Below are 15285 nucleotides of genomic sequence, written 5' to 3'. Positions count from 1 at the left end.
TGCACTTTCTTTCCTTCCGCCAGTTGGACTCATATTTGCATTTTTGCACCAACTGACAGGCAGTCACAAAATTTGCCTTTGAAAGTACAACACAAAGAAAAGAATTGAAATATTTTCGAGATATCAATAACATTACTTTCTCGATACAACGAAGACACCTCACAATATTTATACTGCACACATGTGCGATGTTTACCTAAACCTCAAATGAATTACCAAGGAAAATATTTTACATTTCTTGGCAAAAAAGCATTTTGATTCATATTTGCTGTTGTTCAAGTTGCTGATGGTGTAGTGGTACACTTGCCTGACTGGTGAACGGTGCCCATTCAGCGATGGCGTGGATGTGGGCGTGAATGGTTGTTCATCTCTATATGTGCCCTGCGAATGACTGCCGACCAGTTCGGGGATGGATGGTTGGATGGAATAATGGATTTGCTGTAGTAAATCAATCAAGGTCTTATGACTGGTGACTTACAAGTTGAGTTGAGTTCAGCTCTGGTTCTGTGTCTATGGTTATCTTTTTTAATCACTTAGCACCTGTATTTGATGGAATTAATGTACATCAAGTTGTCCCATATTTACTCTTATATTACGACAAAGCAGAGTGCATCTACATTATATTCTTTGGATTGAAGACTTCACCAACACTCTCAGACTGAAATCAGATAAGCTCTGAAGAGTGGAAATGGCTACCTTGAGACGGCGCGCTCATGCCGAGCTTGCACAAATGAGCTCATGAACTCCTCTCAGCACAGAAGTGCATTCTTTCTGACCAGACATCATCTTTCTGTGGACTTCCTATATATATATATATGGGTGGTCCAGTGGTTAGCACGTCGACCTCACAGTATATATATAATTCATCACTTGATCATCACTAGTTACTGTACAAAAAAAAAAAAAATCTAACCTATTGCTGGGTTGCAAAAAAAGTCCAAATTAGAAGGGGAAGACTGCGTTTCCTTTAAACCTTCAGTGGGGTTCAGTGCGCCTTAAAGAACAGTGTGGCTGTCCTCTGCTATATTCCGGTTGTCATCTGCAAACAAGCGTGAAATGTGACTCGGGAGGGGGGCGAGAGTAGCGCTCACATCAGCGGGAGCTCAACGGGGCACTGGAGTGCGCTTGTTCGGCCAGCGGAATGTTTTCTCTCCCTCGGTGTTGTGGATTCAGGGGGAGGCTTCACCCACGCTTGCTCGGTTGCTCCTATTAGTCATCCACCCCCGAGTGAACACAACACATGCATCTGCACAGTCAGATCACAACCTCTGCAAATATATAGGAGCGGCACAGCGGGGCCTTAAGCCTTGGTCGGATTCCAACGTTGAAAATGTGATCATCTTGTCTGGTTTTAGTCAAATGTAAGTCAATAATGTGTGAAAAGTAAAAAGTCTCAAGTTTTAATCATCTAAAAAGCGTCAAGTAATTCCGAGGTTACGACGGGAAAAAAAATCAAGCAAGTCAATTCCCCTCTAAATTTGCAAGCAAGTCAAATCAAGTCATGACTTGGTTCAAGTAAGTCACATGACAAGTCATACAATCTTGCTGAGGCACAACAATTTCAGTGGTGCCTTGACCTGACTTCTGTGTTTTTTATAGATTCGCCCCGCGACCCTTGTGAAGATGAAGCGGATCAGAAAATGGATTGATGGATGTATTTAAAGGGGAAATCAAGTCAAACATAGAGTACTTTTTAAGAACATGTTCTATGAGCCCCCATTAGTCTCATCCTGGCATTCCAAGGATTGCGTTTGTGCAATATGAATTCAGCGGCAAAGTCAACCAATTTTTTTCCATCTAAGTGTAGCAGCCATTTTGCCACTTGATGTTCACTGAAAATGACATCACAGTTGATAAGGGCCTGAGGGCTCATATAATGACCAACTCACCTGTTTTCTGGGCATGGTCATGTGACATTCGCAAGCTGAGCCCACTGTTGTGAAAATGCACATTGGTCAATGTCAACAAGCCAGACTTGCAAAGTTTTGCAATTCAAGTTAGTCGTGTTTCATGAAAACTCAGTTAACTTGAGCCTTTCATAAGTTTTAGTCAAGCAAATCCCAAGTCCTGAAACTGGCGACTTAGCATCTGACTAATACGACACACAGTGCGACACCTCAATAATGACAGCCATTAGGGAAGAAGAGGAAAACAGTGATGAATGTGCCGAGGTAAAGTTGATAAAGAGGAAAAAGCACTCACTGGAAAGAGGAAATGAGATTAGAGCTGAGTGCTACATTTATAACGAGCACGCTGCTGTTGACTGTTCACTCGTCCGAAAGGCATTCCCTTGATTCCTGTCACTATTCAAATGAAATACCTGTCAGCCAGCCCGAGGACAACATGCGCATCAACAATACGCTTGGCTTGTTGCAAACTGCTGCACAGCTCAATTCATCGCATTGGTGGTTTTAAATTAAAACTCAGCGTGAACGCTCAAAGCTGCCAAATATCCTGATGACTTTCTTATCAAGAGAAGCGCATGACTTTTCGCAGTTGTTGGGGATATTATTAACTGTAGACCATCCATCCATTTTCCGATCTGCTTTATCCTCACATGGGTCGCGGGGGGTGCTGTAGCCTATCCCAGCTGTCTTCGGGCAGTAGGCGGGGGACACCCTGAACCGGTTGCCAGCCAATCGCAGGGCACACAGAAACGAACAACCATCCATGCTCACAATCACACCTAGGGACAATTTAGAGCAGGGGTGTCAACGTCATTTTTGTCACGGGCCACATTGTACAGTAGTTACGGTTTGACTTGGAGGGCCGTTCTGAATTTTGGGAAACCATATAAATGTTTAATCACCTCCCCATATTACATACACAGTGCATAACAAATTGATGAGTAACTAGTTTCTAAAATCCAAGTCAAGAATAATGACTGTTATTATGGATTACATATGACAATTTGAAATTTTGGTTCAGACTTCAGCAAGCATCATGGAACTTGACATGCTTGATTTGCTTTCGCGGGCAATGTAAAATGATGTGTCGGGCCAGATCTGGCCCCCGGGCCTTGACTTTGACACCTGTGATTTAGAGTGTTCAATCAGCCTGCCATGCATGTTTTTCGAATGTAGGAGGAAACCGGAGTACCCGGAGAAAACCCACGCAGGCACGGAGTAGAACATGCACATAGGGAGGCCGGAGCTGGAATTGAACCTCTGCACTGTGAGGTCGACGCGCTAACCGCTGGACCACCGGGCCACCATTTATTGTAGTTCAGCGGCCAATTGGTGAGCACAGTGGTGGGCACATTTTTGTACTCGAGGCTCATAATTTAATAACCGGAGTACCCGGAGAAAACTCACGCAGGCACGGAGGAGAACATGCACATAGAGAGGCCGGAGCTGGAATTGAACCTCTGCACTGTGAGGTCAGCACGCTAACCGCTGGACCACTGGGCCGCCATTTATTGTAGTTCAGTGGCCCATTGGTGAGCACAGTGGTGGGCACATTTTTTGTACCAGAGGCTCATAATTTAACTTTCAAACAGATGGACTGGGTCAGTGGTTTTAAACCTATTTCAGTACCGCCATCAAGACCAACTATAGTAGCATACTAGCCCGAAGTGTATATTTAAAAAAAAATAATAATAAAAAATCTCCAATTTTGTTCCTATTTCACACTGCTGTAAGCCACTGTAGCATTAGGCACAGTGAAGGAATAATGATGTATTTTAGTTATCATACATTTGTGTATTAAGAGTGAAGAATTGCTTATGCTTGCAATGAAGAATACTTCTGCTCTTTGGAAAGATATGCTCATACTTACCTAATAAAGAATGCTTTGTGCACTGTGTGACAGTTAGGGAACACAACCACCTTTTCGAGAATGTGGTTGGAAAGAGATAAGGTGAGACACAACAAGAGCAAAGTCGGACATAGATGGAGCTGTCAACGCCAGCTGCAACTTACCTGGTGTTTGTTTTTTTTTTTTTTTTAATGATTGCACACATGTACGTAATTTTCACTCACATACACACACATAGTCAAACAAATTCAGTGTGTTTTCAACAACCTTTTTTGACTCCCAATGAGAAATAAATGAGAGTGCGATCGGGAAGATCCGTGGTTGACGCGCAGAGAACTGAACCTACCACTTCTCTCCGTTCCCCTCATGTGATTGGTACCAGAATCGAGTGTCTTTATTATAAATGTCTAATTGATAACTCCGGCACACAGTTTGAACATTAACTATGTGCTCAAATACAATAGTTGAATAATGACTTCATTAAAAAGTATTGCACAAAGCATGCTTTTATAATGTGGGAAGAAGCCGGATTGCCCTGAAGAAACCAACAAGCCGAGGTCCAAAACCGCATGTTGCCCCGTGTGGAGGAAGTCTTCCGGAAATAATCATGTATCAACAAAAAAATATATCAAACCGCGTAGCTCCATACTGTGTACAATCTTTTAATTAGAATCGCTCATTTCCTCACATCCTCACATGCTGTTTGAAGCTCATCCCGTGATCATTCTCACATGCATGAAGATACATTTAATGTATATTTGATTATTCCAGGGAGACTTTCTAGGTCGGCGCCAGTGAATTCACTAACAATGAATTGAGGACAGGAAAAAAAACAGAAAACACTTACTCAGCATTCAGCTCACTAGAGTCAAATACAGATCTAGTTAGATTCACTGGAATGATGTCGTTCTCTTGGGACTCTGTAATGGATGACTGGGAATATATTTGAAATTTGATTCAATATAAGCATTTGTGGAATGTGCCACTGTCTGAGATACACTCTATTTTTAGCCCCCTCAGAATATAGTACTTCAAAAAGTCAAACGTTTGGTCATTCGTTTGGGAATATCAAGTCAAAAATTTTGGAAAAAAATATGCATCGTAAGTCAAAGAATAATAGTTATAAACTTTGAGAAAAAATATTTACGTTTCTTTCTGCAGGACTACATTGCATATTCTTCGGCTTTTTGTTTTGGTTTTACGGAATGATGGTAAACAGGGACAATATGACGATGGCTACACAGAACAATTTCAAAACAAGTTCAAACAATCAGCATTTTGCTTTTTCTCAGCTTTTTGTGTTGTGGTTTCCTTTTTGGGTACCAGCTAAGGCAGAAAAAATAAAACAGGAAATGGAGTTTATTGTGACAGTACATGTGCAATACAAATAGTCCAATATAAATGTTCTACTTTATTTTAACAAGACCATCTGTTAGCATCTGTTTGAAATCGCTCTGCAAACGCCGCCCTGTTCCGTTTTGCTTCTTTAACACTGCGGCAATGCGAACCAAACTTTAACGTTGTCGTATAAGGATTTATCAGCCTGTATTAGGGAGTTCTGTACCACATACCTGTACTCTCAAAGTACTACCTCTCTCAAGAGGATTGGTACTAGAGTCCCAGATATGTCTTGTCAGAGCTTTATGACCTTAGCACACCAGCTCGAGCTTTGTTCCTTGCACCAGAGGTGACATTCTTCATCCCTAAAACCAACTTCGGTAGCCAGGGAATTGGACTGCCAAGGTCTCCTGCCTCCGGCTGCAGCCCAGCTCACATTGCAACCGAGCCCTATGGTCCTTCCCTCAGGTGGTGAGCCCACCAGGCGCCCCATCTCCAGGCCTGGCTCCAGAGGCCAAGTACAATGACCCATGCCCGGGAAGGGAAAACATTTCAATCGTAGGGTCTTTTGAGCTGTACTTTGTCTGGTCTGTCACCTCAGTCCAAACAACTGAGCACCTAAGATCATCGGGACACACACACCCCTCCACAAAGGACACAGCTCGGGGAAAGGTACCGAGGACATCACCCGTACATTTAATAAAGATTGTTTGTTTGGGCCTGGAACAGATAACTTCGCTTTGCATTATTTCCTATGGCATCCCACAGTAACGTAATCTCTTCTGGTCCAGTGTGTCAGTTTAGCTGGTGGTTCAGTTATTTCAGCTTCATCACGATGAACTCGAAAGACTTTGTACTGACACTCGCCTTGTTTGACAGACTGATTCCACATCCCTTAACCCAACTCGAGCCTCTGGAGTCTGCTCATGTGTGGTTGTGTGTTGTAAATCTTCCCGAGACCCGCTCTCAGGTCCACGTGGGGCGGGTGAAAGGTCAACCAGGGACACAACAGAGCTAACATCATGAATCAACATGATAGCAAATGCTCTGGCCTCCCTGTGTGGAATTTGCATGTTCTCCTCGGGCCTGCGTGGGTTTTCTCTGGTTTCCTACCACATTCCAAAAGCATTCATGGCAGGTTAATGGAAAACTCGATATTGTCCCAATGTGTGATTGTGAGTGCGGATGGTTGTTTGTCTGTGTGTGCCCGGCGATTGGCTGGCAACTGGTTCTGGGTGTCCCCCGCCTACTGCCCGAAGACGGCTGGGATGGGCATGAGCACACAGGTGACCCTCGGAAGGATAAGCGGATATAACAAATGGATGAATGGATGGATCATTCACACTTTTCACACCAAAATGCAAAAATGTTCACAATAATGTTCTCAAATTTAAGAAATGTTTTAGATAATTCCCTCCGCTTTATTAAATGACTATTGTAACCCGCATTTTTCAAAACAAAATAAATTAGGATTTTTTTTTTTTTTTTTTTTTTTTTTATTACACATGTTCCTCCAACTTCCACATTTCTTGACTAATTTAAAGCATTGCCACTTCAAAATAGTCAATTCATTCAGGTCATCTTGGCAGCTTTTTTACATTTCCAAGAGTCAAATTAATGATTTCCTCTTCCTTCCACATTTTTAATAAGTTCTTCAAAATTGGACGATTGCGAGACTTTCCATTTTTTGACGTCAAAGTTTAAAATAGTTGGACAAGGCAAACTCATCTCGCAGGAAATCATATTTCCATGCTTCATCCTGTTGTTGTTTATTAGGGCCACCGAGATGGCGTATGCATTATTTTCTTGTAATAGTGGCACGACATTGACCTCATGTGGTTTATTATTGTACTACACCAAAAGGTAACCTACTTTTTTTATTTTACCTCTAATGAAAATAAACCCACCAAAATAAAAGCATAAAATGAACACATTCATTCATACCAAAGGAACTTCCAGTACATGCATGCATACAAGTGCAAAAAATGAAATACATAAATGCACGATTTAAAATAATGACTCATTTTTTGATGTGTACAAGACATTATTGAGGGTGCATTTTACTATCATGTAGTGTTGAAATAGAGACAACATATTTGAGGAAAATTTGCAGTATGCAAACAATATATTCAAAAAATACACTAACTGATTCACAATACATTCCTCAAATTAATCTAATGAAAATCTGTCTTTATTTTTACTCAAAATCATGTCTGGATAAACAGTGTGTACATGCACGATATTGTGCAATACACAAATACTCATTGCTCCTCCTATTTGACTGTTTTATAAAAACTGTGTAAAAAAAAAAAAAATATATATATATATATATATATATATATATATATGGGGGCTAAAAACGCCTTCCTATACATGGTCGTTTTTTTCAGCTAAACACGCCTTACAATACATGGTCGTTTTTGGGGGCTAAAAACGCCTTCCTATACATGGTCGTTTTTTTCAGCTAAACACGCCTTACAATACATGGTCGTTTTTGGGGGCTAAAAACGCCTTACTATACATGGTCGTTTTTTCAGCTAAACACGCCTTACTATACATGGTCGTTTTTTGGTGCCAAAACGCCTTACTATATACTATACCTGGTCATCTTTTGGCGGCTAAATAGGCCTTACTATACATGGTCAGTTTTTCAGCTAAAAACGCCTTACAAGACATGGTCATTTTTTGGGGCTAAAACCCCCTAACTATACATGGTCAGTTTTTTTTCGGCTAAAAACACCTCACTATACATGGTTGTCTTTTGGGCAAAAAACACCTTATGATAGATGGTCGATTTTTTAGCTAAAAATGCCTGACTATACTTGGTCGTTTTTTTTCAGTTAAAAACGCCTGACGATACATGGTCGATTTTTTAGCTAAAAATGCCTTACTATACTTGGTCGTTTTTTTTCAGTTAAAAACGCCTGACGATACATGGTCATGTTTTTGGGTTAAAAATGCCTTACTATTCATCGTCGTTTTTTTTTCGGCTAAAAACGCTTCACTATACATGGTCATTTTTTGGGTTAAAAACGCCTGACGATGCATGGTCATTTTTTGGGGTTAAAAAGGCCTTACTATACATGGTCGGTTTTTTTGGCTAAAAACGCCTTACTATACATGGTCGATTTTTCGGCTAAAAATGCCTTACTATACAAGGTCGTTTTTTTGGGGCTAAAAACACCTTACTATACATGGTCATTTTTTGGCAGCTAAATCGGCCTTATGATACACGGCCGCTTTTTGGGGCGAAAAACGCCTCACTATATATGGTCGGGTTTTTTTAGCTAAAAACGCCTTCCTAAAGTTTGTCGATTTTTCGATTAAAACGCCTGACTATACATGGTCGTTTTTTTCGGCCAAAAACGCCTTACTATACATGGCCATTTTTGGAGCTAAACCCCCCAAACTATATGTGGTCGTTTTTTGGGGCTAAAACACCTTACTGTACATGGTCTGTGTTTTTTTTTAGCTAAAAACGTCTTACTATAAATCATTGTTTTTTTGGGGTTTTTTTTTAGCTCAAAATGCCTTACTATACATGGTTGATTTTTGGCGGTTAAATAGGCCTTACTATACATGGTTGTTTTTTTCAGCTAAAAATGCCTTACTATACATGGTCGTTTTTTTTCAGTTAAAAACACCTGACGATACATGGTCATGTTTTTGGGTTAAAAATGCCTTACTATACATGGTCGTTTTTTTTTCGGCTAAAAACGCCTTACTATACATGGTCATTTTTTCGGTTAAAAACGCCTGACGATACATGGTCGATTTTTCGGCTAAAAATGCCTGACTATACATGGTCGTTTTTTTAGCTAAAAACACCTTCCGATAGATGGTCGATTTTTCGGTTAAAAACGCCGGACTATACATGGTCATTTTTTTGGTTCAAAACGCCTTACTATACATGGTCGGTTTTTTTCGGCTAAAAACGCCTTACTATATGTGGGCGTTGTTTTTAGCTAAAAATGTCTGTATATAGATGGTCGATTTTTCGGTTAAAAACGCCTGACTACACATGGTCATTTTTTTGGTTAAAAACGCCTTACTACAGTATACATGGTTGTTTTTTTGGGTTAAAACCCCCTAACTACACATGGTCGATTTTTGGCGGTTAAATAGGCCTTACTATACATGGTCGTTTTTTTCGGCTAAAAACGCCTTACTATACGTGGCCGTTTTTTTTTCGCTAAAAACTTCTTACAATAGATGGTCGATTTTTCCGTTAAAAACGCCTGACTATACATGGTCATTTTTTTCAGCTAAAAACACCTTACTATATATACATGGTCATTTTTTGGGGTTAAAACGCCTTACTATACATGGTCGTTTTTCTCAGCAAAAAACACCTTCCTATAGATGGTCGATTTTTCAGCTAAAAATGCCTTACTACACATGGTTGTTTTTTGGGGGTAAAAACGCTCTACTATACATGGTCGATTTTTGGCGGTTAAATAGGCCTTACTATACATGGTCGTTTTTTTCGGTTAAAAACGCCGGACGATACATGGTCGTTTTTTTGGCTAAAAACGCCTTACTGTACATGGTCGTTTTTCTCGGCAAAAGACGCCTTCCTATAGATGGTCGATTTTTCGGCTAAAAATGCCTTACTACACGTGTTTTTTTTAGGGCTAAAAATGCCCTACTATACATGGTTGTTTTTTGGCGACTAAATCGGCCTTACTGTACATGGCCATTTTTTGGGGCTAAAAACGCCCTACTATACATGGTCGTTTTTTCAGCTAAAAACGCCTTACTATAGATGGTCATTTTTTTGGTTAAAAACGCCTTACTATATATGGTCGTTTTTTTTTGTTTGTTTTTTTTTGGCTCAAAATGCCTTACTATACATGGTCGATTTTGGGCGGTTAAATAGGCCTTACTATACATGGTTGTTTTTTCAGCTAAAAACGCCTTACTACCATGGTCGTTTTTTAGGGTTAAAACCTCCTAACTTTACATGGTCGTTTTTTTGGGCTAAAACGCCTTACTATACATGGTCGTTTTTTGGCAGCTTAATAAGCCTTACTATACATGTTCGTTTTTTTCAGCTAAAAACGCCTTACTATACATGGTCGTTTTTTTTCAGTTAAAAACGCTTGACTGTACATGGTTGTTTTTTCAGTTAAAAATTGCCTTACTATACAAAGTCGGGATTTTTTCGGCTAAAAACACCTTCCTATACATGGTATTTTTTTCGGCTAAAAACGCCTTACGAAACATGGTCAATTTTTCGGTTAAAAACGCCTGACTATACATGGTCGTTTTTTTCAGCTAAAAACGCCTTCCTATACATGGTATTTTTTTCGGCTAAAAACGCCTTACTATACATGGTCGTTTTTTTCAACTAAAAACGCCTTACTATACATGGTACTTTTTTCGGTTAAAAACGCCTGACTGTACATGGTCATTTTTTTGATTCAAAACGCCTCACTATACATGGTCGGTTTTGTTCGGCTAAAAACGCTTTACTATAGATGGTAATTTTTTGGGTTAAATACGCCTTCCTATACATGGTCGTTTTTGGGGGTTAAATAGGCCTTACTATATACATGGTCGTTTTTTGGGGCTAAAACGTCTTACTATATATGGTTGTTTTTTTTGGCAGCTAAATAAGCCTGACAATACATGGTCCTTTTTTCAGCAAAAAACGCCTTACTATACATGGTTGATTTTTCGGTTAAAAACGCCTGACTATACATGGTCGATTTTTCAGTTAAAAATGCCTGACTATACATGGTCGTTTTTTTGGTTAAAAATGCCTGACTATACATGGTCGTTTTTTCAGCTAAAAACGCCTTACTATACATGGTCGTTTTTTCGGTTAAAAACGCCTGACTATACATGGTCATTTTTTTCGGATAAAAACACCTTACTATACATAGTCGTTTTTTTCGGTTAAAAACGCTTTACTGTACATGGTTGTTTTTTTCAGTTAAATATTGCCTTACTATACATAGTCGGAGTTTTTTTGGCTAAAAACACCTACCTGTACATGGTATTTTTTTCGGCTAAAAACGCCTTACTATAGATGGTCATTTTTTTGGTTAAAAACGCCTTACTGTACATGGTCGTTTTTTGGGGTTTTTTTTTAGCTCAAAATACCTTACTATACATTGTCGATTTTTGGCAGTTAAATAGGCCTTACTAAACATGGTCGTTTTTTTTCAGCTAAAAACGCCTTACTATACATGGTCGTTTTTTTCGTCGAAAAACGCCTTACTATACATGGTCGTTTTTTCGGTTAAAAACGCCTGACTATACATGGTCATTTTTTTCGGATAAAAATGCCGTACTATACATGGTCGTTTTTTCAGTTAAAAATGCTTTACTATACATGGTGTTTTTTTTTGGTTAAAAATGCCTTACTATACATCGTCGTTTTTTTTCGGCTAAAAATGACTTACTATACATGGTCATTTTTTCAGCTAAAAACGCTTTACTATACATGGTCGTTTTTTTCGTCGAAAAACGCCTTACTATACATGGTCGTTTTTTCGGTTAAAAACGCCTGACTATACATGGTCATTTTTTTCGGATAAAAACACCTTCCTATACATGGCCGTTTTTTTTCGGTTAAAAACGCTTTACTGTACATGGTTGTTTTTTTTTCAGTTAAAAATTGCCTTACTATACATAGTCGGAGTTTTTTCGGCTAAAAACACCTTCCTGTACATGGTATTTTTTTGGTTTTTTTTTTTTGCTCAAAATGCCTTACTATACATTGTCGATTTTTGGCGGTTAAATAGGCCTTACTATACATGGTCGTTTTTTCGGTTAAAAACGCCTGACTATACATGGTCATTTTTTTCAGATAAAAACGCCTTACTATACACGGTCGTTTTTTGGGGTTAAAACCCCCTAACTATACATGGTCGTTTTTGGGGCTAAATGCTTTACTATACACGGTCGTTTTTTGGCAGCTAAAAAAGCCTTACTATACATGGTCGTTTTTTCAGGTAAAAACGCCTTACTATACATGGTCGATTTTTCAGTTAAACATGCCTTACTATACATGGTCGGGGGTTTTTTTTGGTTAAAAATGCCTTACTATACATGGTTGTCTTTTTTGGGCTAAAAATGTCTGACTATACATGGGCGTTTTTTTGGTTAAAAATGCCTTACAATACATGGTCGATTTTTCGGTTAAAAACACCTTACTATACGTGGTCGTTTTTTCAGTTAAAAATTGCCTTACTATACATAGTCGGGATTTTTTCGGCTAAAAACGCCTTCCTTTGCATGGTATTTTTTTCGGCTAAAAACGCCTTACTTTCCATGGTCGTTTTTTGTGGCTAAAAATGTCTGCCTGTACATGGTCAATTTTTCGGGTAAAAATGCCTTACTAAACTGTATTTCTATCTATCTATATACTGTAATATAGATAATTATATATTACAGTGTAAACACACTGTTTAAAAAAACATGACATTTTTACAAATGTTATATTCAACAATTTTTTTAATCAGATCATGTGACGTGATTGGTTGGTTATAGTTAAATCCATGAGTCATCGTTGACAAAAAAAAAATCATGGAACTTTCCAGTGTACAGTGTACAATGGAGATTTTGATACCAATGTTTGCTTAACTCTTAAATACTTAATATATACCAAATGAGTCAGTGACGCCATAAGGTGCTTTTGAGACACCACCGTTATGATGAAATTAGAATGGACATGATCAAAATGATTCGTTTTGACCAAAAAACACCTTGTAGACAAAAAAATTTTAGATTTTTTTTCTTTTAATTTTATCACCACACACTGTGGTTCGCAGAGCAGTCCGAGGAACACGACAAAATCATGTGAATCCCAAGAGAAAAAATATTGTTTACAAAATGAAGGAACCACAGGATACTAAATGATGACATTGAACAAAGACATAATATGATTCAAGACAAACATCTGGACGTATTGCAGTTATCAATATCAGCAGTAGAGGGCGATATAACACCACTGAAGAGCACCCTCAGGCAGCCCATCCTCCAGGAGTACGTCTTTATTTTGATCCGACTCGAGCTGAGGGAGCTTCCCAAAATGAGCTGCGTGCACTTATTAACCTCAGCAATGTCAATCATATTGCTCCAAAGGAAATTGAATGTTAATATTGCATTAGTGGAAAACCTTCCCGTAAACCCTCCCTTGATCTCACCCTGCATGGATTGAGATGATTTTGTGGTGTGTTTTTTGCGAAACACACGGCGTCGTATGGCCGACTGTGAATGACCTCGTGGTTTGCAGTGTAAACATCTGGATCTTCCACAAATCTGATCTATCATAGCCTCTTCCTCTTTCTCTCTCTCGGAGGATTAAATAGATTTGCACTTAGAGGACTAATCCTCACTCAGTTGCATGTCTTGGCCTCAATAAATGAATTTGAATGGAACTTTGCAGATGATGGCAACGCTCAGCTCGTACTGAAAGCATGTTGTTGCAAGTTTAGTGAATCCTGTTGGTTGAAATGTGATCCGAATCGTCCAGATTTATCACCGTGAATGTTTTTAAAATGCACGAAAACCAAGCGGTTTGAAAAGATATTTGGAGTGTGGGTTAAAAATAAAATTCAGATAAAGGTAAAGTAAAGCAATGTTTATGCATCATTTAAAGAATCCAACGGAGAGTTACGATAAATTTTTGTCGACTTGTTCCACATAATTTTTAATTGTTTGCTTAAACTGTGAAAGCAATGAAGCGATTCACAAGCTGTATATTGCCCTGCGACTGACTGGCGACCAGTTCAGGGTGTCATCTGCCCTCCACACGATGTCGGCGGGGAGAGGCTGCAGCAAAGCCCCCCCGCGACCCTGTTCAGGATAAGCCTTTTTGAAAATGGATGGATAGCGAGAGAGAGAGAGAGAGAGAGAGAGAGAGAGAGAGAGAGAGAGAGAGTTTTTGGGGCTATTTTTTGTCATTTTTAAAGGCTGCTATCGTCGTCTCCAATAGTTTTCCTTTAATTTGTATTTATTTTTTGGTTATTTGTTTTCAAATACCCGTTATTTACTGCATTTACTAGTCCTGCATTAAAAAAGATAGTGGTGAATTGTAAAGGAAAAATGTTTTCATATCCGGTTTTCCTTTTTACATTTACATTTTTTTTACATAGAACGTTTGAATGTTTTTACGATATTTTATGTATTTTAATTTATTGGTAGGTGGGTATCCAAAGGACTGCGTGTATACTTACCAGTTTGTTTTGATCGTTCCTTTTTCGTTGGTGTTTATGTGTCTGCAGGATCATTCTATCAACACTTTCGTCATCCTCTGACACACTTAATGCGATTCCTGAGCCAAAGCTAACCTTCGGTTTCCACTCAAAGAAATGAATCCTGTTTAAATATCTGTTTTGATTCAACAAAGCAGAAGACTTTCTAGAAACGATTCGTGAGCTGAGCGAAGTGGCCTTCGGGTAGCTTGATACAAAGATATTTGAACACGAAGGAAGGGTGTGAAATCAAGCTGTCATTCTTTGGCTGTAGATAAGAGGACGGATGAGCGGCTTAAGTGATTGTTGGCTGTTAAAGTGATTTCAAATCAGACGCTCTCTGCTTGTGGCTGTTTTCGCTCTCCGTGCCCAGCCCCTCCCCCCTCCCCTCCAATTTCATCTGAAATTGAAGGCTCTCAACCTCGACGGATTATAGGAGTTAACCCAGGCATGCAACTGGAGGGGGCTGGGGGGCGTTGTGCTAATGAGGCGAGCCGACAGAGCATCAACAAGTAGCTTCTGCGCCGAGGGGGCGATTTGCGGCGTCAGACCAGTTGGGGCACAAGAAGAATTCGACGACAGACACCAGAAAGTCACATTTAATAATAAAAGATGATTTCTTTTTGGATGCTTTATGGGTGGTACATTTTTGGAAGTGAAACTACTCAAATCGTGTCATGTAATACATCAGTTATATACAGTACAGCAGTGGTTCTCAAACCGAGGTCCGGGGACCCCATGGGGTCCATTAGCCTTAACTTGGGGTCTGGAAAATAATTTGGAAAAAAAATATGTCGTGGGAATTTTTTATGTGTTTACCTGCATATGAGGACCAGTGTGCCAATTAAACACACATAATACGTCAATTACCCCTCCCTACCTCAGCTGTCATTTGATTGTAACACATCTGACAATTATGCATTTCTCGTTCTCACACTTCTTTCTCATGTACAGTTGTGCAGGAGAGTCAAATTATTCATAATGT

The sequence above is a fragment of the Hippocampus comes genome, unplaced genomic scaffold, assembly GCF_001891065.2.
Source record: "Hippocampus comes isolate QL1 unplaced genomic scaffold, H_comes_QL1_v1.1 scaffold176, whole genome shotgun sequence".
Classification (NCBI taxonomy): Eukaryota; Metazoa; Chordata; class Actinopteri; order Syngnathiformes; family Syngnathidae; genus Hippocampus; species Hippocampus comes.
The sequence above is the reverse complement of the archived record's forward strand: the minus strand, read 5'-3'. Positions refer to the sequence as shown.